Source organism: Pseudorca crassidens, unplaced genomic scaffold, assembly GCF_039906515.1.
Source record: "Pseudorca crassidens isolate mPseCra1 unplaced genomic scaffold, mPseCra1.hap1 Scaffold_157, whole genome shotgun sequence".
In the NCBI taxonomy this organism is placed as follows: Eukaryota; Metazoa; Chordata; class Mammalia; order Artiodactyla; family Delphinidae; genus Pseudorca; species Pseudorca crassidens.
The window spans coordinates 205,307-232,699 of NW_027136084.1; the positions used below are offsets into that span (position 1 = coordinate 205,307).

General features: G+C 44.2%; 1 long non-coding RNA gene across 1 annotated transcript in view; it reads right to left on the reverse strand.

Annotated features, from left to right (window-relative positions):
• Positions 1 to 27,393, reverse strand: part of LOC137218072 (uncharacterized) — a 123,912-nt gene that overhangs the window by 34,654 nt on the left and 61,865 nt on the right. The window contains exon 2 of the long non-coding RNA XR_010940434.1: positions 25,859 to 25,940. This is a non-coding gene — a long non-coding RNA (uncharacterized lncRNA). The remainder of the gene's footprint in view (positions 1 to 25,858; positions 25,941 to 27,393) is intronic.

Consider the following 27,393-nt stretch of genomic DNA (forward strand, 5'->3'; position numbering starts at 1 on the left):
AAGTTCAACATCACAGAAAGTGAAAAATGGATAAAGAACTTGTGGTACTTACGTACAATGCAGTATCACTCAGCAATGAAATCTATGTCATCAGGCCCGTAGCAGCATAATGAGTGGATTCAGGTACGATGATTCTAACTGAAATAAGTCACACAGAAAAAGAAACATCATAAGATATCACTAATACACGGAATGTAAACTTGGCTACACAGGAACTGAATTCCAAAACAGAACAGGGTCTCAAATTTAGAAAACCAACTTATGCTTGCTTAAGGGGAAAGGTGAGTTGGGGTGCTGCATAAAACCAGAGATTGAAATGAGCACAGATAAAGTTCCTTAAGCCAAATATGGAATAGACAAGAGCTACTCCTTGCTCAACGAAATGGACTCAACACCCCATATTAAACGCCTAAGAATGTACCTGACTAGTAAGTATCTTAAAACCTATGGATTGCTATGTCTCCGAAAGAGAATCAAGCGTGTGTACAGGGCCATAAACGCAGCAGTGATAGGATTGGAGAGGTTCGGTGAGCAAATGAAGACCCTTTGAAGTCATATTGCATGGTACCCATTCCACTGGTCTCAACTCTCCAGGTTTAAGGTATTCTTCCTTCAGCTAAAACATGCATGTGAAACCCAGAGTATGATCAACCATGTGAACGGCAGACGTGTTCAAATATGTCTCAGTTTTCGTACCCTGGTACTCGGGTGCAACATTCCAGACGCTTTACTAACACTCTCCCCACTTGGAGAGTCAGTGCCTTTAACATCCTGTTTGGCCCAGTTTGCAATTACTGCGGAAGATGAACAGGAATAGGGAGAACCAATGAGAGACTAGCTGGACGTGTCTGAACGGGCAAATTTAACTCTCATTTCCCACCAGGAAGAGGAATTAACCAAAGGCTCAGCGTGCCGTGCCGGAACCCGATTAGGGCCTGAAGCCATCCTGCGGTGTTGCGGCCAGCTCACAAGAAAGCGAGTTGAAGAAAGGAGCTCAGGGGCACTGTAATTCACAAACCTGCAGAGTTATAAATGACAGCTATCGTCCAAAAATATACTGAAGTAAGGCTGCCAAGAGGACTTGAAAGCGGGGCAGAATTGCAGGAAACCGATTTCAGGAGGTAGAGTGGAATTGCATTGAAAGCATAGGAAAAGAGGCAGAACGTCCACAATGATGCACTTGGCCAAAAAGGGCGTATGCGTTTTTTCCTGAATATATTCAGGAAAAAACGCATACGCCCTTTTTGGCCAACCAAGCAAGCTTGCAAAGGAAATCTGCACTACAATGAAGTCTCACTTCCCCCCGGTCAAAAGGGCCATCTGAAAAAAGTGTAAAATCCAGAAAGGCAGGACAGGCCATGGAGAACTGGAAGCCTTGTTATGCTGATGGGCGGGATGTAAATTGCCAACAGACACTAGGGAGAAGTGTATGGTGTTTCCTGAAACATCTGAAAAACAAAGCAACACAGCCTAGGGCACTTCCACTTATGGTCCTATAGCTTAGGGAAATTAAAATCAAAAAGACACAGCACCCCAAAGTTTGGGACGCCTCTGTTTACAAGAACCTCGTTTACCGTACAAGTTCAGTATCACAGAAATTGAAAAATGGATAAAGAACTTGTGGTACTTACGTACAATGCAGTATCACTCAGCAATGAAATCTATGTCATCAGGCCCATAGCAGTATAATGAGTGGATTCAGGTACGATGATTCTAACTGAAATAAGTCACACAGAAAAAGAAACATCATAAGATATCACTAATACATGCAATGTAAACTTGGCTACACAGGAACTGAATTCCAAAACAGAACAGGGTCTCAAATTTAGAAAACCAACTTATGCTTGCTTAAGGGGAAAGGTGAGTTGGGGTGCTGCATAAAACCAGAGATTGAAATGAGCACAGATAAAGTTCCTTAAGCCAAATATGGAATAGACAAGAGCTACTCCTTGCTCAACGAAATGGACTCAACACCCCATATTAAACGCCTAAGAATGTACCTGACTAGTAAGTATCTTAAAACCTATGGATTGCTACGTCTCCAAAAGAGAATCAAGCGTGTGTACAGGGGCATAAACGCAGCAGTGATAGGATTGGAGAGGTTCGGTGAGCAAATGAAGACCCTTTGAAGTCATATTGCATGGTACCCATTCCACGGGTCTCAACTCTCCAGGTTTAATGTATTCTTCCTTCAGCTAAAACATGCATGTGGAACCCAGAGTATGATCAACCGTGTGAACGGGAGACGTGTTCAACTATGTCTCAGTTTTCTTCCCCTGGTACTCAGGTGCAACATTCCAGACGCTTTACTAACACTCTCCCCACTTGGAGAGCCAGTGCCTTTAACCTCCTGTTTGGCCGAGTTTGCAATTTCTGCGGAAGATGAACAGGAATAGGGAGAACCAATGAGAGACTAGCTGGAGGTGTCTGGACGGGCAAATTTAACTCTCATTTCCCACCAGGAAGAGGAAATAACCAAAGGCTCAGCGTGCCGTGCCGGAACCAGATTAGGGCCTGAAGCCATCCTGCGGTGTTGCGGCCAGCTCACAAGAAAGCGAGTTGAAGAAAGGAGCTCAGGGGCACTGTAATTCACAAACCTGCAGAGTTATAAATGACAGCTATCGTCCAAAAATATACTGAAGTGAGGCTGCCAAGAGGACTTGAAAGCGGGGCAGAATTGCAGGAAACCGATTTCAGGAGGTAGAGTGGAATTGCATTGAAAGCATAGGAAAAGAGGCAGAACGTCCACAATGATGCACTTGGCCGAAAAGGGCGTATGCGTTTTTTCCTGAATATATTCAGGAAAAAACGCATACGCCCTTTTTGGCCAACCAAGCAAGCTTGCAAAGGAAATCTGCACTACAATGAAGTCTCACTTCCCCCCGGTAAAAAGGGCCATCTGAAAAAAGTGTAAACTCCAGAAAGGCAGGACAGGCCATGGAGAACTGGGAGCCTTGTTATGCTGATGGGCGGGATGTAAATTGCAAACAGACACTCGGGAGAAATGTATGGTGTTTCCTGAAACATCTAAAAAACAAAGCAACAGAGCCTAGGGCACTTCCACTTATGGTCCTATAGCTTAGGGAAATTAAAATCAAAAAGACACAGCCACCCCAATGTTTGGAACGGCTCTGTTTACAAGAACCGCGTTTACCGTACAAGTTCAACATCGCAGAAAGTGAAAAATGGATAAAGAAGTTGTGGTATTTACTTACAAAGCAATATCACTCAGCAATGAAATCTATGTCATCAGGCACTTAGCAGCACAATGAGTGGATTCAGGTATGATGATTCTAACTGAAATAAGTCACACAGAAAAAGAAACATCATAAGATATCAGTAATACACGGAATGTAAACTTGGCTACACAGGAACTGAATTACAGAACAGAACAGGGTCTCAAATTTAGAAAACGAACTTATGCTTGCTTAAGGGGAAAGGTGAGTTGGGGTACTGCATAAAACCAGAGATTGAAATGAGCACAGATAAAGTTCCTTAAGCCAAATATGGAATAGACAAGAGCTACTCCTTGCTCAACGAAATGGACTCAACACCGCATATTAAATGCCTAAGAATGTACCTGACTAGTAAGTATCTTAAAACCTATGGATTGCTATGTCTCCAAAAGAGAATCAAGCGTGTGTACAGGGGCATAAACGCAGCAGTGATAGGATTGGAGAGGTTCGGTGAGCAAATGAAGACCCTTTGAAGTCATATTGCATAGTACCCATTCCACGGGTTTCAACTACCCAGGTTTAAGGTATTCTTCCTTCAGCTAAAACATGCATGTGGAACCTAGAGTATGATCAACCATGTGATCGGGATACGTGTTCAAATATGTCTCAGTTTTCGTACCCTGTTACTCGGGTGCAACATTCCAGACGCTTTACTAACACTCTCCCGACTTTGAGAGTCAGTGCCTTTAACCTCCTGTTTGGCCCAGTTGGCAATTTCTGCGCAAGATGAACAGGAATAGCGAGAACCAATGAGAGACTAGCTAGAGGTGTCTGGACGGGCAAATTTAACTCTCATTTCCCACCAGGAAGAGGAATTAACCAAAGGCTCAGCGTGCCGTGCCGGAACCAGATTAGGGCCTGAAGCCATCCTGCGGTGTTGCGGCCAGCTCACAAGAAAGCGATTTGAAGAAAGGAGCTCAGGGGCACTGTAATTCACAAACCTGCAGAGTTATAAATGACAGCTCTCGTCCAAAAATATACTGAAGTAAGGCTGCCAAGAGGACTTGAAAGCGGGGCAGAATTGCAGGAAACCAATTTCAGGAGGTAGACTGGAATTGCATTGAAAGCATAGGAAAAGAGGCAGAACGTCCACAATGATGCACCTGGCCAAAAAGGGCGTATGCGTTTTTTCCTGAATATATTCAGGAAAAAACGCATACGCCCTTTTTGGCCAACCAAGCAAGCTTGCAAAGGAAATCTGCACTACAATGAAGTCTCACTTCCCCCCGGTCAAAAGGGCCATCTGAAAAAAGTGTAAAATCCAGAAAGGCAGGACAGGCCATGGAGAACTGGGAGCCTTGTTATGCTGATGGGCGGGATGTAAATTGCCAACAGACACTCGGGAGAAGTGTATGGTGTTTCCTGAAACATCTAAAAAACACAGCAACAGAGCCTAGGGCACTTCCACTTATGGTCCTATAGCTTAGGGAAATTAAAATCAAAAAGACACAGCCACCCCAAAGTTTGGGACGCCTCTGTTTACAAGAACCTCGTTTACCGTACAAGTTCAAAATCACAGAAAGTGAAAAATGGATAAAGAACTTGTGGTACTTACGTACAATGCAGTATCACTCAGCAATGAAATCTATGTCATCAGGCCCGTAGCAGCATAATGAGTGGATTCAGGTACGATGATTCTAACTGAAATAAGTCACACAGAAAAAGAAACATCATAAGATATCACTAATACACGGAATGTAAACTTGGCTACACAGGAACTGAATTCCAAAACAGAACAGGGTCTCAAATTTAGAAAACCAACTTATGCTTGCTTAAGGGGAAAGGTGAGTTGGGGTGCTGCATAAAACCAGAGATTGAAATGAGCACAGATAAAGTTCCTTAAGCCAAATATGGAATAGACAAGAGCTACTCCTTGCTCAACGAAATGGACTCAACACCCCATATTAAACGCCTAAGAATGTACCTGACTAGTAAGTATCTTAAAACCTATGGATTGCTATGTCTCCGAAAGAGAATCAAGCGTGTGTACAGGGGCATAAACGCAGCAGTGATAGGATTGGAGAGGTTCGGTGAGCAAATGAAGACCCTTTGAAGTCATATTGCATGGTACCCATTCCACGGGTCTCAACTCTCCAGGTTTAAGGTATTCTTCCTTCAGCTAAAACATGCATGTGGAACCCAGGGTATGATCAACCATGTGAACGGGAGACGTGTTTAAATATGTCTCAGTTTTCCTCCCCTGGTACTCGGGTGCAACATTCCAGACGCTTTTCTAACACTCTCCCCACTTGGAGAGTCAGCGCCTTTAACCTCCTGTTTGGCCAAGTTTGCAATTTCTGCGGAAGATGAACAGGAATAGGGAGAACCAATGAGAGACTAGCTGGAGGTGTCTGGACGGGCAAATTTAACTCTCATTTCCCACCAGGAAGAGGAAATAACCAAATGCTCAGCGTGCCGTGCCGGAAACAGATTAGGGCCTGAAGCCATCCTGCGGTGCTGCGGCCAGCTCAAAAGAAAGCGAGTTGAAGAAAGGAGCTCAGGGGCACTGTAATTCACAAACCTGCAGAGTTATAAATGACAGCTATCGTCCAAAAATATACTGAAGTAAGGCTGCCAAGAGGACTTGAAAGCGGGGCAGAATTGCAGGAAACCGATTTCAGGAGGTAGACTGGAATTGCATTGAAAGCATAGGAAAAGAGGCAGAACGTCCACAATGATGCACTTGGCCAAAAAGGGCGTATGCGTTTTTTCCTGAATATATTCAGGAAAAAACGCATACGCCCTTTTTGGCCAACCAAGCAAGCTTGCAAAGGAAATCTGCACTACAATGAAGTCTCACTTCCCCCCGGTCAAAAGGGCCATCTGAAAAAAGTGTAAAATCCAGAAAGGCAGGACAGGCCATGGAGAACTGGGAGCCTTGTTATGCTGATGGGCGAGATGTAAATTGCCAACAGACACTCGGGAGAAGTGTATGGTGTTTCCTGAAACATCAAAAAAAACAAAGCAACAGAGCCTAGGGCACTTCCACTTATGGTCCTATAGCTTAGGGAAATTAAAATCAAAAAGACACAGTAACCTCAAAGGTTAGGACGGCTCTGTTTACATGAACCTCGTTTACGGTACAAGTTCAATATCGCAGAAAGTGAAAAATGGATAAGGAAGTTGTGGTACTTACGTTTAATGCAATATCACTCAGCAATGAAATCTATGTCATCAGGCCCGTAGGAGCATAATGAGTGGATTCAGGTATGATGATTCTAACTGAAATAAGTCACACAGAAAAAGAAACATCATAAGATATCACTAATACACGGAATGTAAACTTGGCTACACAGGAACTGAATTCCAAAACAGAACAGGGTCTCAAATTTAGAAAACCAACTTATGCTTGCTTAAGGGGAAAGGTGAGTTGGGGTGCTGCATAAAACCAGAGATTGAAATGAGCACAGATAAAGTTCCTTAAGCCAAATATGGAATAGACAAGAGCTACTCCTTGCTCAACGAAATGGACTCAACACCCCATATTAAACGCCTAAGAATGTACCTGACTAGTAAGTATCTTAACACATATGGATTCCTATCTCTCTGCAAGAGAATCAAGCGTGCGTACAGGGGCATAAACGCAGCAGTGATAGGATTGGAGAGATTCGGTGAGCAAATGAAGACCCTTTGAAGTCATATTGCATGGTACCCATTCCACGGGTCTCAACTCTCCAAGTTTAAGTTATTCTTCCTTCAGCTAAATCATGCATGTGGAACCCAGAGTATGATCAACCGTGTGAACGGGAGACGTGTTCAAATATGTCTCAGGTTTCCTACCCTGGTACTCGGGTGCAACATTCCAGAAGCTTTACTAACACTCTCCCGACTTGGAGAGTCAGTCCCTTTAACCTCCTGTTTGGCCCAGTTTGTAATTTCTGCGGAAGATGAACAGGAATAGTGAGAACCAATGAGAGACTAGCTGGAGGTGTCTGGACGGGAAAATTTAACTCTCATTTCCCACCAGGAAGAGGAATTAACCAAAGGCTCAGCGTGCCGTGCCGGAACCAGATTAGGGCCTGAAGCCATCCTGCGGTGTTGCGGCCAGCTCACAAGAAAGCGAGTTGAAGAAAGGAGCTCAGGGGCACTGTAATTCACAAACCTGCAGAGTTATAAATGACAGCTATCGTCCAAAAATATACTGAAGTAAGGCTGCCAAGAGGACTTGAAAGCGGGGCAGAATTGCAGGAAACCGATTTCAGGAGGTAGACTGGAATTGCATTGAAAGCATAGGAAAAGAGGCAGAACGTAGACAATGATGCACTTGGCCAAAATGGGCATATGCATTTTTTCCTGAATATATTCAGGAAAAAACGCATACGCCCTTTTTGGACAACCAAGCTTGCAAAGGAAATCTGCACTACAATGAAGTCTCTCTTCCCCCCGCTCAAAAGGGCCATCTGAAAAAAGTGTAAAATCCAGAAAGGCAGGACAGGCCATGGAGAACTGGGCGCCTTGTTATGCTGATGGGTAGGATGTAAATTGCCAACAGCCACTTGGGAGAAGTGTATGGTGTTTCCTGAAACATCTAAAAAACAAAGCAACAGAGCCTAGGGCACTTCCACTTATGGTCCTATAGCTTAGGGAAATTAAAATAAAAAAGACACAGCCACCCCAAAATTTGGGACGGCTCTGTTTACAAGAATCTCGTTTACGGTACAAGTTCAATATCGCAGAAAGTGAAAAATGGATAAAGAAGTTGTCGTACTTACGTACAATGCAATATCACTCAGCAATGAAATCTATGTCATCAGGACCGTAGCAGCATAATGAGTGGATTCAGGTATGATGATTCTAACTGAAATAAGTCACACAGAAAAAGAAACATCATAAGATATCACTAATACACGGAAATGTATACTTGGCTACACAGGAACTGAATTACAAAACAGAACAGGGTCTCAAATTTAGAAAACCAACTTATGCTTGCTTAAGGGGAAAGGTGACTTGGGGTGCTGCATAAAACCAGAGATCGAAATGAGCACAGATAAAGTTCCTTAAGCCAAATATGGAATAGACAAGAGCTACTCCTTGCTCAACGAAATGGACTCAACACCCCATATTAAACGCCTACGAATGTACCTGACTAGTAAGTATCTTAAAACCTATGGATTGCTGTGTCTCCAAAAGAGAATCAAGCGTATGTACAGGGGCATAAACGCAGCAGTGATAGGATTGGAGAGGTTCGGTGAGCAAATGAAGACCCTTGAAGTCAAATTGCATAGTACCCATTCCACAGGTCTCAACTCTCCAGGTTTAAGGTATTCTTCCTTCAGCTAAAACATGCATGTGGAACCCAGAGTATGATCAACCGTGTGATCGGGAGAAGTGTTCAAATATGTCACAGTTTTTGTCGCCTGGTACTCGGGTGCAACATTCCAGACGCTTTACTAACACTCTCCCCACTTGGAGAGTCAGCGCCTTTAACCTCCTGTTTGGCCCAGTTTGCAATTTCTGCGGAAGATGAACAGGAATAGGGAGAACCAATGAGAGACTAGCTGGAGGTGTCTGAACGGGCAAATTTAACTCTCATTTCCCACCAGGAAGAGGAATTAACCAAAGGCTCAGAGTGCCGTGCCGGAACCAGATTAGGGCCTGAAGCAATCCTGCGGTGTTGCGGCCAGCTCACAAAAAAGCGAGTTAAAGGAAGGAGCTCAGGGGCACTGTAATTCACAAACCTGCAGAGTTATAAATGAAAGCTATCGTCCAAAAATATACTGAAGTAAGGCTGCCAAGAGGACTTGAAAGCGGGGCAGAATTGCAGGAAACCGATTTCAGGAGGTAGACTGGAATTGCATTGAAAGCATAGGAAAAGAGGCAGAACGTCCACAATGATGCACTTGGCCAAAAAGGGCGTATGCGTTTTTTCCTGAATATATTCAGGAAAAAACGCATACGCCCTTTTTCGCCAACCAAGCAAGCTTGCAAAGGAAATCTGCACTACAATGAAGTCTCACTTCCCCCCGGTCAAAAGGGCCATCAGAAAAAAGTGTAAAATCCAGAAAGGCAGGACAGGCCAGGGAGAACTGGGAGCCTTGTTATGCTGATGGGCGGGATGTAAATTGCCAACAGTCACTAGGGAGAAGTGTATGGTGTTTCCTGAAACATCTAAAAAACAAAGCAACAGAGCCTAGGGCACTTCCACTTATGGTCCTATAGCTTAGGGAAATTAAAATCGAAAAGACACAGCCACCCCAATGTTTGGGACAGCTCTGTTTACAAGAATCTCATTTATGGTACAAGTTCAATATCGCAGAAAGTGAAAAATGGATAAAGAAGTTGTGGTACATACGTACAATGCAATATCACTCAGCAATGAAATCTATGTAATCAGGCCCGTAGCTTCATAATGAGTGGATTCAGGTATGATGATTCTAACTGAAATAAGTCACACAGAAAAATAAACATCATAAGATATCACTAATACACGGAATGTAAACTCGGTTACACAGGAACTGAATTACAAAACAGAACAGGGTCTCAAATTTAGAAAACCAACTTATGCTTGCTTAAGGGGAAAGGTGAGTTGGGGTGCTACATAAATCCAGAGATTGAAATGAGCACAGATAAAGTTCCTTAAGCCAAATATGGAATAGACAAGAGCTACTCCTTGCTCAACGTAATGGACTCAACACCCCATATTAAACGCCTAAGAATGTACCTGACTAGTAAGTATCTTAAAACCTATGGATGGCTATCTCTCTGAAAGAGAATCAGGCATGTGTACCGGGGCATAAACGCAGCAGTGGTAACATTGGAGAGGTTCGGTGAGCAAATTAAGACCCTTTGAAGTCATATTGCATGGTACCCATTCCACGGGTCTCAACTCTCCAGGTTTAAGGTATTCTTCCTTCAGCTAAAACATGCATGTGGAACCTAGAGTATGATGAACCGTGTGATTGGGAGACGTGTTCAAATACGTCTCAGTTTTCGTCCCCTGGTACTCGGGAGCAACATTCCAGACGCTTTACTAACACTCTCCCGACTTGGAGAGTCAGTGCCTTTAACCTACTGTTTGGCCCAGTTTGCAATTTCTGTGGAAGATGAACAGGAATAGGGAGAACAAATGAGGGACTATCTGGAGGTGTCTAGATGGGCAATTTAACTCTCATTTCCCACCAGGAACAGGAATTAACCAAAGGCTCAGCATGCCGTGATGGAACCAGATTAGGGCCTGAAGCAATCCTGCGGTGTTGCGGCCAGCTCACAAGAAAGCGAGTTGAAGAAAGGAGCTCAGGGGATCTGTAATTCACAAACCTGCAGAGTTATAAATGACAGCTATCGTCCAAAAATATACTGAAGTAAGGCTGCCAAGAGGACTTGAAAGCGGGGCAGAATTGCAGGAAACCGATTTCAGGAGGTAGACTGGAATTGCATTTAAAGTTAGGAAAATAGGCAGAACGTCCACAATGATGCACTTGGCCAAAAAGTGCGTATGTGTTTTTTCCTGAATATATTCAGGAAAAAACGAATACACCCTTTTTGTCCAACCAAGCAAGCTTGCAAAGAAACCTGCACTACAATGAAGTCTCACTTCCCCCCGGTCAAAAGGGCCATCTGAAAAAAGTGTAAAATCCAGAAAGGCAGGACAGGCCATGGAGAACTGAGAGCCTTGTTATGCTGATGGGTGGATGTAAATTGCCAACAGCCACTTGGGAGAAGTGTATGGTGTTTCCTGAAACATCTAAAAAACAAAGCAACAGAGCCTATGGCACTTCCACTTATGGTCCTATAGCTTAGGGAAATTAAAATCAAAAAGACACAGCCACCCCAAAATTTGGGACGGCTCTGTTTACAAGAACCTCGTTTACGGTACAAGTTCAATATTGCAGAAAGTGAAAAATGGATAAAGAAGTTGTGGTACTTACGTACAATGCAATATCACTCAGCAATGAAATCTATGTCATCAGGCCCATAGCAGCATAATGAGTGGATTCAGGTATGATGATTCTAACTGAAATAAGTCACACAGAAAATGAAACAGCATGAGATATCACTAATACACGGAATGTAAACTTGGCTACACAGAAACTGAATTACAAAATAGAACAGGGACTCAAATTTAGAAAACCATCTTATGCTTGCTTAAGGGGAAAGGTGAGTTGGGGTGCTGCATAAAAGCAAAGTTTGAAATTAGCACAGATACTGTTCCATAAGCCAAATATGGAATAGACAAGACCTACCCCTTGCTCAACGTAATGGATTCAGCAATGAGGTATCACCTCACACCTGGTAGAATAGGCATCATAGAAAATCTACAAACAAAAAATGCTGGAAAGGGTGTGGAGAAAAGGAACCCTCTTCCACTATTGTTGGGAATATAAATTGATACAGTCATTATGGAGAACAATATGGAATTTCTTAAGAAACTAACAATAGAATTACCATATGATACAGCAATCCCAGTACTGGACATATACCCAGACAAATCCATAAATCAAAAAGAGACATTCACCGCAATGTTCATTGCATCACTATTTACAATATCGAGGTAATGGAAGCAACCTAAATGCCCACAGACAGACGAATGCATAAAGCCGTGGTACATATATAAAATGGAATATTACTAAGCCATGAAAAGGAATGAAATTGGGTCATTTGTAGAGACGTCGATGGATCCAGAGACTGTCATACAGAGTGAAGTAAGTCAGAAAGAGAAAAACAAATCTTGTATATTCATGCATATATGTGGAACCTAGAAAAACTGTACAGATTAACCATTTTGCAAGGCATAAATAGAGCAACAGATGTAGACAACAAACGTATGGACAACAAGGGGGGAAAGCTGTTGGGGGGGTGGTGGTGGGAGGAGTTGAGAGACTGGGATTGGCATGTATACATTTATATGTATTAAATAGATAACCAATAAGAACCTGCTGTATAAAAATATAAAATAAAATTCAAAATTAAAAAGAAATAAAATTTAAAAAATAAAACAGAAAAAACAATTATTCCCTGCACATACATGTATTTATATGAATAATTTATTTCCATGCTTATATCTGTAAATACAAAAAAGAGGAATAAAATCTACCTTGAACCAAAAACGAAAAAGAGAAAAAAAACACAGAACCCACCAGTTACACAGAGGAAAACCGTATCAGGGCACTTGCTCCAGTTGTAAACAATTCTGAAGTTGGTCAGTGGTGGGGAATCGTCTCCCATTCAGCCAGCAGCCCCCACGCAACAAGCGTCCTCATTGCAAAGCTGGGGCACCGTGCCAGGGCATCTGTGAGTAAACGTGAGCTGAGCCCCAGGCCAGTTGCTGCTGAACTATTCCCACCTGTCCCAGGTAAAACACCTGAATATATACAAGGACTTGAAAGCCTAGAGGAAGGGCCATGGAGCCACACGAGTGACAGCATGCCGGCCGACTTGGTGCCTGCAGGCCAGCCAGGATGGTCCTGGCCCTGGGTGCTCTTCTGGAAGATTTCCATTTCCCTGCCTGAGATACCCGTCCTGTCCCTGCCCCCACTGCTTTTTTCCTTCCTCACCTCTGCCCAGGGAGAAATTCCAGCAGCAGGTATGGGTGACACATCCTCTTCTTTAGCAGGTGGCAGCCTGGCAACTGCTGCAGAAAGTCCAGCAGAGCCCCACTCACACTGGGCCACCCACAAAGCCGTGGCCTCTCCCTCCCTCCCACCAGCCCAGCCCCGAGACTGCTGACAGGGCAGAGAAAATGGCGTCAGGCACGGCTGCAGGGGCTCTTGCTGCCTGGAGTGGTATTTATATTGATCTCAACCCAGGCACACCTGGGGAGGGCTGGCCGGCACGGTAAGTCTGCCCAGGTCAGCCAATCATCACCCCTCAGGGGCTCACAGTTGAAGAAAATGGAACTTGCTGAAGCGGCTAGGTCCAAGGAACAGGTGTGGGCTCCCGAGAGTCAGGATAGACAAGGGGCTGCAGCTTTGGCTTGTTTTCTAATCATTTTATCTGGCCCATGAGTGGGAGACAACTTCAAGAAAACCCTCTCCTAATGAGAGGAACCCAGGAGTCAGGGAGAGGAGGGGTGGGTGGTGGTTGGAGACAGAGGCCTGGTGCCCCGGGTGCAGTGGAAGTCTCTGGAAGACCAGGTGGAGGGAGGCCGCACGGAGTGATGCCCAGGGTCACAGACCTGTCACAGCTGCTGTTTGTTAGTTCAAGTCCTGCTCTGAGGTGCTCTGTGTCAGCTCTGAGCGACAGGTGAGCTGGGGGTGCTCTGCAATGAGGGCTATGTGCACGGTTCCTGTGTGCCCAGCCCTGCCACAGTATCTGCAAGGGTAGCTCTGTATTCTGGGAGGGGCCTGACCACGAGAGCCCCGTGGGCTGGGGTGGGGGTGGGGTACCTGCCCAGGTGAGCTCCATATTCTGGGATTGGTCTGACCACGAGAGTCCCATGGGCTGCTGGGGACCTGGTAAAGGATGTCAGGACAGTCAGTGAAGCCACCGAGGATATACCTCCAGTTGCTCCTAATTCCTACACCCTGCTGGTCATTCTACCAACCACCAGGACATGGTATTCTGTATTAGTCTTCAATGATGCCTTCTTTTGTATTCCATTAGTCCCAGAGTCACAAGAAATTTTGGCTTGTGAGTGGCAGGACTCAACATACAACTAAAACAATACTTCCGGGCCGTTCGGCCCCAAGGGTGCAAAAATTCCCACACCATCTTTGGGGAAAGCTTAGCTAAAGACCTAAAAGTTCTACCTCTGGAAAAGGAAACCCTCCTTCAATATGCAGGCGACATTCTGATCGCTAGCCCTACTAAGGAGGCCTCTGAACTACCAAGCCAATAAAGGATAGAAGTTGTCCAAGAAAAAGCTCAAATATCACAGACTGCAGTGACCTGCCTGGGCTTCATTCTCACAGAAGGTCGGAGAAGCCCATCCCAGGAAAGGGAAGAAACCATTTTCAGCCTTACCCCTTTCTAAAATTAGAAGACAGCTTAGGGGTTCCTGGGGAGGCCAGGGTTTGCTGCTTCTGGATCCCTAAATACAGTCTACTAGCTGGGCCTCTATATGAAACACTGAAAGGAAAAGATGATGATCCTTTTGAATAGAATCCAGAAGTGGTCTTTCAAGAATGGAAAGAGCAGTCAATTCAGACCCTTGCCCTGGAACTCCCTAATTTAGCTAAACCCTTTGACCTTTACATTCCCGGTGAAAGGTGAATCGCCATTGGAGAATTAGTGCAAAAACTGGGACCACTTGAAATGGAACAATGCAAGAATGCCATCCAGGTAGGATAAACTACGGTCACTAAGGGGCTTGGCCCACTGCCACATCTGGCCAAGATACTGGCGGTATCTAAAAACCTGGAAATCAGCAGCCCAAAAGGCCACCTCCCTCCTAAGGGAAAAGGACCCCACGTGGTGATCCTAACCACCAACCATGCCCTGAAGTTGCAGGGTTCGCTCCGTGGGCACACCGACCTCGAGTGAGGAGGCCCTCCAACTCCAACATCCAGAGAGATAACCGGGGGCAACAGGGCACCATGACGACTCGTGTGAACATCACTTGACCTGGAGTTTCTCTCATAAAACAACAAGAGTGTGTCCCAAAAGAGTAGACTACTGCTTGCAGGACTTACTGCACCCAGAGGGGAGCTAATAATCTTGGCGGGGGAACAGTATACCACACTGTCACCATAGAAAAGCCTACAGACACCGTGATGATGGTGGCCAATAAGACCGGCTGGACTCCTGTTTACTTCAAAAGGCTGTTGACTCAGTGGCCATCATGGTCCTTGATCACCACTGACCCTGGACTGTCTGGGAGTTGAGCGGGCAGGGCTCTGACACCTGGTGCTGTTTGTACGTTAATTCAGGGGCCTAATTGAAGAAAGCACAGACTACTGGTCAGAGCATCTAGGCTGGCAGAAACGGTCAGCCTAAGGTGGCCAAACAAATGTGGGGCGGGGTGAAACCGGCCCCCACAGCGTCTCTGCACATCTCTTTCCTGGACCCTTAAAGGTCATTAGAATCTATAACACTTCCAATGCTGGTGTTCAGGTGGACGAGCAGGGAGGCAGGGGTCCTGGGGACAATCAACGTCACCGGGAGGCTGCTGGGGAGAAGCTCTGACCCTCGCCCCAGGGTATGAGGGCTCCCAACTCAGCACTCAGCAGTTACAGAAGAAGGGTCTGCACCCTCAGCACTCCAAGAATGAGGAACGGGACAAAAAGCAGAGGAGGGGTTTGTCCCCAGCAAAGCCCATTAAAAATCCCTGGGAGATAAAAATAGAATCTGGGCAATAAAGTCAAGTCTAACCTTTTTTATCCTTTGTGCTTTGTCTAATTTCACGTGCTCCTAGGGTCCCGCATGCAGAGGTTCCACACCCGGCACTTCAGACCAGATTTCCTAGTGCAGAATGGCTGGGTCGACACCTCAGCTCCTGGGGCCCAGTGCAGACTCCACGATATAGAGCCTGAGCTACAGCCAACCCAGCCCTCGAGAGCTCCGCCCCCTCCTTCCCTCCCACTGACTCTGACAGGATCTCTACACAGCAGCCCAGCCCACAGCCCACGGGGTAGTGCATGCTCTCACCTCTCCATTCTCTGATCAAAATATAAAGTTTCCTTTGCTTGTGAACCAAACTCAGTCTCGATCTGTTGGCCCCAATGACACTGGGCAGGGGGACACTTGTTGGGGTCCACTCTGGAGGATCAGTAACAGAAATTGAGACTATTGTAACCTCAATGAACAGATGTGTGAGCCAAACTGTAGTTAACATAGAACAGTGTATAAGGCTCGGGTAAAATAAGATGTTTTTAACACTTCCATTTGATATTTCCATCACTTTTTATAAGCAAGTTCAGTGAAAAGGTTTGTCTTATTTGTCAGGTCAATATTAGAGAAACGAAGTGATTTCTTTCCAAGGATGTACATCTAATAATCTTGGTTAAACCTTCAATCCTGTTTTAAATGCTTTTCCATTGAAAATGATACCTCTCTTTCAGCTCCCCCATTTCTGAGAAGTATAAAATCTTATAATTTATTATTACCAAAGGGGAAAGGTGGGAGGAGGGATAAATTAACAGTTTGGAATTAACACATACACACTGCTATGTATAAAATAGATCATCAACAAGGAACTACTGTATAGCACAGGGAACTACACTCAACATTTTGCAATAACCTATAAGGGGAAATACTCTGAAAAAGAATAGATATTTTTATTGACATCATCTATCAATGACAGTTAAAGTGTAGCCTAAGGGAAGCTGGTGGTGAGTGCTTCTGACCCTGAAGACTTCAATTATCTAAAGTTTGGACTCTGCCTACTTCCCAAGGCCCTTAATGAACATATGTGTAGCCGTAGCTTAAAAACTTCCCCAGTTTGGGTTTCGGGGAGACACTGATTTTGAAAAAGCCCTGGTGTTCTCCTTACATGAATGGGACTCTTCCTACTGCTAAAACATGTCTGTCACACCCAGAGGATGGTATACCGTCTGATCGGGAAGAGTTTGGAAAAGGCATCTCATCTCCTCATCTCCTGGTGCTCGGGTTCACCCCTCCAGCATCTTTACTAACAGTCTCCCCACTTGGAGATGTCAGCACTGTCAACATCCTGTTGCGTACAGTTTGGAATTTGTCCAGAGGATGAAGCGGAAAGATGAGGAACAATGAGAGACAAGTCCTAGGTGTTCAGACAGGCACATGTCACTCTAATTTCCAATCAGGAAGACGAATTGACCAAAGGCTAGGGTTGCCCATGGAAACAGTATAGGGCTTGAGGAAATCCCGCTGCTTTGTGGCCAGTTCCCATAAACACAAGTTGAACAATGGAACTCAGGGGCAGTAAAATTCACAAAACTGCAGAGTTGAAAATATCCATCACTGAAAAATGTCTTGAGGAAAGTCAAAGAAAAGGACTTGTAAGCAAGGGAGAATGGCAGGAAAGGGATTTGAGGAGGTAGAAAGGACTCGCCATTAAGCACAAGAAAAGGAGCTGAACATTGCAGTTGGCCAAAAAGGGTGTATGCGTTTTTTTCTGTATATATTCAAGAAAAGGGCATACACTTTTTTAGCCAACCAAACAGGTGGGCACTGGAAGTCAATACTACAAAAGATATCACTTCGCATCAGTCAGAAGAGCCATCCTCATAAAGCGTAAACAACAGAAATGCAGGACAGGGCAACGAGAAGAGGGAGCCCTGTGAGACTTATAGTGGAAATGTATATTGCCAACGGCCATTCTGGAGAAGTGTATTGTGTTTACTAAAGCATCTAAAAAATGAGCTACAGAGCATAGGGCACTTGCACTCATGGGCGTATATCTTGGGAAAAACAAAAATCGAGAGGACACAGGCACCCCAATGTTTACCCCCTCTCTGTTTAAAAGATCCTCGACTAGGATATAACTTAAATGTCTCTGGAGGGAAAAAATGGATAGAGATGTGGTACTTAGGTAGAGTGGAATATTATTCAGCCTGGAAATCAATGAAATATGGCCAGTTGTAACAACTCCCGAGGAGTTACGTATGATCATTCTAAGTGACAGAATTCAAAAAGAAAAAGACACATATCATAAGCTATCACTTAAAGGTGGAATCCAAAATGGCTACACATGAAATAAATTACAAAACAAAAACATAGTCAAATATGTAGAAAACACGCATAAGGCTGCTAAACGGGAAAGGTGGGGAGGGGTGAGGCATCATCCAGGAGGTTGAAATTAGCAAAGATACCATTCCAAATACCAAACTGATAATCAACAAGGCCTACACGGTAGCTAAAAGAACTGCACTCAGCACACTCAAGTCACCGGAAAAGAATATATACGACTGGTAAGAATCTGAAAAAGAATTTATTGATGTCTCTCTGTACGTGAATCAAGTGGATGTACAGCAGCAAGAAACAGAGCTTTGAAAATCAGCTGTAACCAATATAGTAATAAATTGAAAAAAATAAACGACAGAGAGACAGAGAAAACCTCTTACAAGTTTTCCTCAGGGACGGTGATGCAACATGGATTGAACACATCTAGACCCACAGCAGGATGAGACATAAGGCTGGAAACTGTTTGCGCTAAGAGAAATGTGAGGTTGGGTGAGGAAATGCACACCCTTTAAAGTAATACTACCTGGTACCCATTCAATGGGTCCCAAATCTGCAGGTTCAAGGGATCTTCCTACAGCTAAAACATGCATGGAAAACCCAGAGGACTGTACACCATGTGATCGGGAGATGTGTCTAAAATGCACCTCATTTATCCTCTCCTGGTGCTCCTGTTCACCATTCCAGCCACGCTACTTAGAATCTCCCCACTTGGAGAATCAGCACATTTAAACTTCTGTTTCACACATTTTGCAAATTGTGAGGAGGATGAACGGGAAGAGGGGGAACCAATGAGAGAATAGTTGTAGGGGTTTGGACGGGCACATATCACTCTAATTTCCCATTAAGAATAAGAATTAAAGAAAGGCTCAGCCTGCCTCGCCGGAGCCAAAATAGGGCCTGAAGCAATCCTGCGGGTTTGAGGCCAGCTCACAAAAGAGCAACTTAAAAAATGGAGCTCAGGGTCACTGCAATTCACAAACCTGCAGAGTTATAAATGAAAACTAACGTCCAAAAATATGTTGAGGTAAGGCAAAGAAGAGGATCTGAATGCAAGACAGAATTGCAAGAAACAGATTTCAAGAGATAGATTGGACTCGTCTTTAACGCACATGAAAAGCGGCAGAATTTCGACAATGATGCAGTTGGCCCAAAAGGGCGTATGCGTTTTTTCCTGATTATATCCAGGAAAAAAACGCATACGCACTTTATGGGCAACGAAGCAAGCAAGCAATGCAAATGTGCACAACAAAGAAGTCTCATTTCCCACCAGTCAAAAGGGCCATCCTAAAAAATTGTAAAAACCAGAAATGCAGGACAGGCCATGGAGAACAGGGAGCCTTTATACGCTGATGGGCAGTGTGTGAACTGCCGAGAGCCACTCTGGAGAAGTGTATGGTGGTTCCTAAATCATCTAAAAAACAGAGCTACAGAGCATAGGACACTTCCAATCATGGGAGTATATCTAGGGAAGTCTAAAATCAACAAGACACAAGCACACCACAGTTTAGGGCTACTCTGTTTACAAGAACCTCAACTTCAGTACACCTTAAATATCCCAGGAAAGAGAACAATGGATAAAGAAGATGTGGTACTTATGTACAATGGAATATCTCTTCACCATGAAATCAATGTAATAAGGCTAGTAGAAGGATAAAGAGTGGATTTAGGTCCGATAATACTACTTGAAATAAGTCAAACAGAAAAAGAAACATATCATAAGATATCACTTATAGAGGGAGGGTAAATATGGCTGCACAAGAAATGAATTACAGAACAGAACAGTGTCTCACATTTAGAAAACACACTTATGTCAGCTTAAGGGGAAAGGAGAGGTGGGGTGATGCATAAAACCAGAGTTTGAAATTAGCACAGATACCGTTCAATAAACCAAATAGGTATTAGACAAGATCTACACCTTGCTCAATGAACTGGCCTCAACACACCCTATACACCGCAGAGAAATATATCTGAGTAATAAGAATCTTAAAACCCATGTATTGATGTATCTCCATAAGGGAATCAAGTGTGTGCAGAGCGGCACAAACACAGCAGTGAAAATGAGCTAAACCCCATTATAGAAATAAATTTTAAAAACAAAACGCTGAAACAATGAAAGAGAGAAAAATTCTTACAAAATTCGCTCAGGGGCTGTGATGCAACCTGGATTGACCACATATAAACCCACAGCTGGATAAGACATAAGGCTGGACACTTGGGGCTGAGAGGATTGGTGAGCTTTGGTGAGCAACTGCCGAAAGTTTAATGCAATACTTCATGCTACTCATTCCAAGGGTCCCAACACTCCAGGTTGAAGGGAATCTTCCTACAGCTAAACCATGCTTGGGAAACCCAGCGACTGGTATACCATATGATCGGGAAAGGTTTCTAAAACGCACCTCATTTTTCCTCTCCTGGGGCTCCGGATCGACATTCCAGCCACTTTACTAACAACATCCCCACATGGAGAGTCAATGCCTTTAAGTTCTGGTATTGCACAGTCTGCAGTTAGTGCGGAGGATGAATGGGAATAGGGGGAACCACTGAGAAACTAGCTGTAGCGGTTTCAATGGGCACATGTCACTCTAATGTCACATCAGTAAGAAGAATTAACCAAAGGCACAGCAAGGTGCCCCAGAAGAAAAATAGGGCTTCAAGGAATCCTGTGGTTATGGGGCAAGACCACAAAAATAAGAGCTGAAAAATGGAGCTAAGGGCCACTGCAATTCAAAAACCTGCAGAGTTATAAAGGCCAACTATTTTCAAAAAATATATTGAGGTAAGGCTATGAAGAGGCACTGAAAGCAAGGCAGAATTGCAGGAAACCGATTTCAGTAGGTAGACTGGAATTGCATTGAAAGCATAGGAAAAGAGGCGGAACGTCCACAATGATGCACTTGGCCAAAAAGGGCGTATGCGTTTTTTCCTGAATATATTCAGGAAAAAACGCATACGCACTTTTTGGCCAACCAAGCAAGCTTGCAAAGGAAATCTGCACTACAATGAACTCTCACTTCCACCGGGTCAAAAGGGCCATCTGAAAAAAGTGTAAAATCCATAAAGGCACCACAGGCCATGGAGAACTGGGAGCCTTCTTATGCTGATGGGCGGGATGTAAATTGCCAACAGCCACTCGGGAGAAGTGTATGGTGTTTCCTGAAACATCTAAAAAACAAAGCAACAGAGCCTAGGGCACTTCCACTTATGGTCCTATAGCTTAGGGAAATTAAAATCAAAAAGACACAGCCACCCCAAAGTTTGGGACGGCTCTGTTTACAAGAACCTCGTTTACCGTACAAGTTCAATATCGCAGAAAGTGAAAAATGGATAAAGAAGTTGTGGTACTTACGTACAATGCAATAACACTCAGCAATGAAATCTATGTCATCAGGCCCGTAGCACCATAATGAGTAGATTCAGGTATGATGATTCGAACTGAAATAAGTCACACAGAAAAGAAACATCATAAGGTATCACTAATACACAGAATGTGAACTTGGCTACACATGAACTGAATTACAAAACAGAACAGGGTCTCAAGTTTAGAAAACCAACTTATGCTTGCTTAAGGGGGAAGGTGAGTTGGGGTGCTGCATAAAACTAGAGTTTGATATGAGCACAGATAAATTTCCTTAAGCCAAATATGGAATAGACAAGAGCTACTCCTTGCTCAACGAAATGGACTCAACACCCCATATTAAACACCTAAGAATATACCTGACTAGTAAGAATCTTAAAACGTATGGATGGCTATGTCTGAAAGAGAATCAAGCGTGTGTACAGGGGCATAAACACAGCTGTGACAGGATTGGAGAGGTTCAGTGAGCAAATGAAGACCCTTTGAAGTCATATTGCATGGTACCCATTCCACGGGTCTCAACTCTCCAGGTTTAAGGTATTCTTCCTTCAGCTAAAATATGCATGTGGAACCCAGAGTATGATCAACCGTGTGATCGGGAGTCGTGTTCAAATATGTCTCAGTTTTCGTCCCCTGGTACTCGGGTGCAACATTCCAGACGCTTTACTAACACTCTCCCGACTTGGAGAGTCAGTGCCTTTAAACTCCTGTTTGGCCCAGTTTGTAATTTCTGCGGAAGATGAATAGGAATAGGGAGAACCAATGAGAGACAAGCTGGAGGTGTCTGGACGGGCAAATTTAACTGTCATTTCCCACCAGGAAGAGGAATTAACCAAAGGCTCAGCGTGCCATGCCGGAAACAGATTAGGGCCTGAAGCAATCCTGCGGTGTTGCGGCCAGATCAAAAGAAAGCGAGTTGAAGAAAGGAGCTCAGGGGCACTGTAATGCACAAACTTGCAGAGTTATAAATGACAGCTATCGTCCAAAAATATACTGAAGTAAGGCTGCCAAGAGGACTTGAAAGCGGGGCAGAATTGCAGGAAACCGATTTCAGGAGGTAGACTGGAATTGCATTGAAAGCATAGGAAAAGAGGCAGAGCGTCCACAATGATGCACTTGGCCAAAAAGGGCGTATGCGTTTTTTCTTGAATATATTCAGGAAAAAACGCATACGCCCTTTTTGGCCAACCAAGCAAGCTTGCAAAGGAAATCTGCACTACAATGAAGTCTCACTTCCCCCCAGTCAAAAGGGCCATCTGAAAAAAGTGTAAAATCCAGAAAGGCAGGACAGGCTATGGAGAACTGGGAGCCTTGTTATGCTGATGGGCGGGATGTAAATTGCCAACAGACACTCGGGAGAAGTGTATGGTGTTTCCTGAAACATCTAAAAAACAAAGCAACAGAGCCTAGGGCACTTCCACTTATGGTCCTATAGCTTAGGGAAATTAAAATCAAAAAGACACAGCCACCCCAAAGTTTGGGACGCCTCTGTTTACAAGAACCTCGTTTACCGTAAAAGTTCAGTATCACAGAAAGTGAAAAATGGATAAAGAACTTGTGGTACTTACGTACAATGCAGTATCACTCAGCAATGAAATCTCTGTCAGCAGGCCCGTAGCAGCATAATGAGTGGATTCAGGTACGATGATTCTAACTGAAATAAGTCACACAGAAAAAGAAACATCATAAGATATCACTAATACACGGAATGTAAACTTGGCTACACAGGAACTGAATTCCAAAACAGAACAGGGTCTCAAATTTAGAAAACCAACTTATGCTTGCTTAAGGGGAAAGGTGAGTTGGGGTGCTGCATAAAACCAGAGATTGAAATGAGCACAGATAAAGTTCCTTAAGCCAAATATGGAATAGACAAGAGCTACTCCTTGCTCAACAAAATGGACTCAACACCCCATATTAAACGCCTAAGAATGTACCTGACTAGTAAGTATCTTAAAACCTATGGATTGCTATGTCTCCGAAAGAGAATCAAGCATGTGTACAGGGGCATAAACGCAGCAGTGATAGGATTGGAGAGGTTCGGTGAGCAAATGAAGACCCTTTGAAGTCATATTGCATGGTACCCATTCCACGTGTTTCAACTACCCAGGTTTAATGTATTCTTCCTTCAGCTAAAACATGCATGTGGAACCTAGAGTATGATCAACCATGTGATCGGGAGACGTGTTCAAATATGTCTCAGTTTTCGTACCCTGGTACTCGGGTGCAACATTCCAGACGCTTTACTAACACTCTCCCGACTTGGAGAGTCAGTCCCTTTAACCTCCTGTTTGGCCCAGTTTGCAATTTCTGCGGAAGATGAACAGGAATAGCGAGAACCAATGAGAGATTAGCTGGAGGTGTCTGGACGGGCAAATTTAACTCTCATTTCCCACCAGGAAGAGGAATTAACCAAAGGCTCAGCGTGCCGTGCCGGAACCAGATTAGGGCCTGAAGCCATCCTGCGGTGTTGCGGCCAGCTCACAAGAAAGCGAGTTGAAGAAAGGAGCTCAGGGGCAATGTAATTCACAAACCTGCAGAGTTATAAATGACAGCTATCGTCCAAAAATATACTGAAGTAAGGCTGCCAAGAGGACTTGAAAGCGGGGCAGAATTGCAGGAAACCGATTTCAGGAGGTAGACTGGAATTGCATTGAAAGCATAGGAAAAGAGGCAGAACGTCCACAATGATGCACTTGGCCAAAAAGTGCGTATGCGTTTTTTCCTGAATATATTCAGGAAAAAATGCATACAACCTTTTTGGCCAACCAAGCAAGCTTGCAAAGGAAATCTGCACTACAATGAAGTCTCAATTCCCCCCGGTCAAAAGGGCCATCTGAAAAAAGTGTAAAATCCAGAAAGGCAGGACAGGCCATGGAGACCTGAAAGCCTTGTTATGCTGATGGGCGGGATGTAAATTGCCAACAGACACTGGGGACAAGTGTATGGTGTTTCCTGAAACATCTGAAAAACAAAGCAACAGAGCCTAGGGCACTTCCACTTATGGTCCTATAGCTTAGGGAAACTAAAATCAAAAAGACACAGCACCCCAAAGTTTGGGACGCCTCTGTTTACAAGAACCTCGTTTACCGTACAAGTTCAATATCACAGAAAGTGAAAAATGGATAAAGAACTTGTGGTACTTACGTACAATGCAGTATCACTCAGCAATGAAATCTATGTCATCAGGCCCGTAGCAGCATAATGAGTGGATTCAGGTACGATGATTCTAAGTGAAATAAGTCACACAGAAAAAGAAACATCATAAGATATCACTAATACACGGAATTTAACTTGGCTACACAGGAACTGAATTACAGAACAGAACAGGGTCTCAAATTTAGAAAACCAACTTATGCTTGCTTAAGGGGAAAGGTGAGTTGGGGTGCTGCATAAAACCAGAGATTGAAATGAGCACAGATAAAGTTCCTTAAGCCAAATATGGAATAGACAAGAGCTACTCCTTGCTCAACGAAATGGACTCAACACCGCATATTAAACGCCTAAGAATGTACCTGACTAGTAAGTATCTTAAAACCTATGGATTGCTATGTCTCCGAAAGAGAATCAAGCATGTGTACAGGGGCATAAACGCAGCAGTGATAGGATTGGAGAGGTTCGGTGAGCAAATGAAGACCCTTTGAAGTCATATTGCATGGTACCCATTCCACGGGTTTCAACTACCCAGGTTTAATGTATTCTTCCTTCAGCTAAAACATGCATGTGGAACCTAGAGTATGATCAACCATGTGATCGGGAGACGTGTTCAAATATGTCTCAGTTTTCGTACGCTGGTACTCGGGTGCAACATTCCAGACGCTTTATTAACACTCTCCCGACTTGGAGAGTCAGTCCCTTTAACCTCCTGTTTGGCCCAGTTTGCAATTTCTGCGGAAGATGAACAGGAATAGCGAGAACCAATGAGAGACTAGCTGGAGGTGTCTGGACGGGTAAATTTAACTCTCATTTCCCACCAGGAAGAGGAATTAACCAAAGGCTCAGCGTGCCGTGCCGGAACCAGATTAGGGCCTGAAGCCATGCTGCAGTGTTGCGGCCAGGTCACAAGAAAGCGAGTTGAAGAAAGGAGCTCAGGGGCACTGTAATTCACAAACCTGCAGAGTTATAAATGACAGCTATCGTCCAAAAATATACTGAAGTAAGGCTGCCAAGAGGACTTGAAAGCGGGGCAGAATTGCAGGAAACCGATTTCAGGAGGTAGACTGGAATTGCATTGAAAGCATAGGAAAAGAGGCAGAACGTCCACAATGATGCACTTGGCCGAAAAGGGCGTATGCGTTTTTTCCTGAATATATTCAGGAAAAAACGCATACGGCCTTTTTGGCCAACCAAGCAAACTTGCAAAGGAAATCTGCACTACAATGAAGTCTCACTTCCCCCCGGTCAAAAGGGCCATCTGAAAAAAGTGTAAAATCCAGAAAGGCAGGACAGGCCATGGAGAACTGGGAGCCTTGTTATGCTGATGGGCGGGATGTACATTGCCAACAGACACTCGGGAGAAGTGTATGGTGTTTCCTGAAACATCTAAAAAACAAAGCAACAGAGCCTAGGGCACTTCCACTTATGGTCCTATAGCTTAGGGAAATTAAAATCAAAAAGACACAGCCACCCCAAAGTTTGGGACGCCTCTGTGTACAAGAACCTCGTTTACCGTACAAGTTCAACATGACAGAAAGTGAAAAATGGATAAAGAACTTGTGGAACTTACGTACAATGCAGTATCACTCAGCAATGAAATCTATGTCACCAGGCCCGTACCAGCATAATGAGTGGATTCAGGTATGATGATTCTAACTGAAATAAGTCACACAGAAGAAGAAACATCATAAGATATCAGTAATACACGGAATGTAAACTTGGCTACACAGGAACTGAATTACAGAACAGAACAGGGTCTCAAATTTAGAAAACCAACTTATGCTTGCTTAAGGGGAAAGGTGAGTTGGGGGGCTGCATAAAACCAGAGATTGAAATGAGCACAGATAAAGTTCCTTAAGCCAAATATGGAATAGACAAGAGCTACTCCTTGCTCAACGAAATGGACTCAACACCGCATATTAAACGCCTAAGAATGTACCTGACTAGTAAGTATCTTAAAACCTATGGATTGCTATGTCTCCGAAAGAGAATCAAGCATGTGTACAGGGGCATAAACACAGCAGTGATAGGATTGGAGAGGTTCGGTGAGCAAATGAAGACCCTTTGAAGTCATATTGCATGGTACCCATTCCACGGGTTTCAACTACCCAGGTTTAAGGTATTCTTCCTTCAGCTAAAACATGCATGTGGAACCTAGAGTATGATCAACCATGTGATCGGGAGACGTGTTCAAATATGTCTCAGTTTTCGTACCCTGGTACTCGGGTGCAACATTCCAGACGCTTTACTAACACTCTCCCGACTTGGAGAGTCAGTCCCTTTAACCTCCTGTTTGGCCCAGTTTGCAATTTCTGCGGAAGATGAACAGGAATAGCGAGAACCAATGAGACACTAGCTGGAGGTGTCTGGACGGGTAAATTTAACTCTCATTTCCCACCAGGAAGAGGAATTAACCAAAGGCTCAGCATGCCGTGCCGGAACCAGATTAGGGCCTGAAGCCATCCTGCGGTGTTGCGGCCAGCTCACAAGAAAGCGAGTTGAAGAAAGGAGCTCAGGGGCACTGTAATTCACAAACCTGCAGAGTTATAAATGACAGCTATCGTCCAAAAATATACTGAAGTAAGGCTGCCAAGAGGACTTGAAAGCGGGGCAGAATTGCAGGAAACCGATTTCAGGAGGTAAACTGGAATTGCATTGAAAGCATAGGAAAAGAGGCAGAGCGTCCACAATGATGCACTTGGCCGAAAAGGGCGTATGCGTTTTTTCCTGAATATATTCAGGAAAAAACGTATACGCACTTTTTGGCCAACCAAGCAAGCTTGCAAAGGAAATCTGCACTACAATGAAGTCTCACTTCCCCCTGGTCAAAAGGGCCATCTGAAAAAAGTGTAAAATCCAGAAAGGCAGGACAGGCCATGGAGAACTGGGAGCCTTGTTATGCTGATGGGCGGGATGTAAATTGCCAACAGACACTTGGGAGAAGTGTATGGTGTTTCCTGAAACATCTAAAAAACAAAGCAACAGAGCCTAGGGCACTTCCACTTATGGTCCTATAGCTTAAGGAAATTAAAATCAAAAAGACACAGCCACCCCAAAGTTTGGGACGCCTCTGTTTACAAGAACCTCGTTTACCGTACAAGTTCA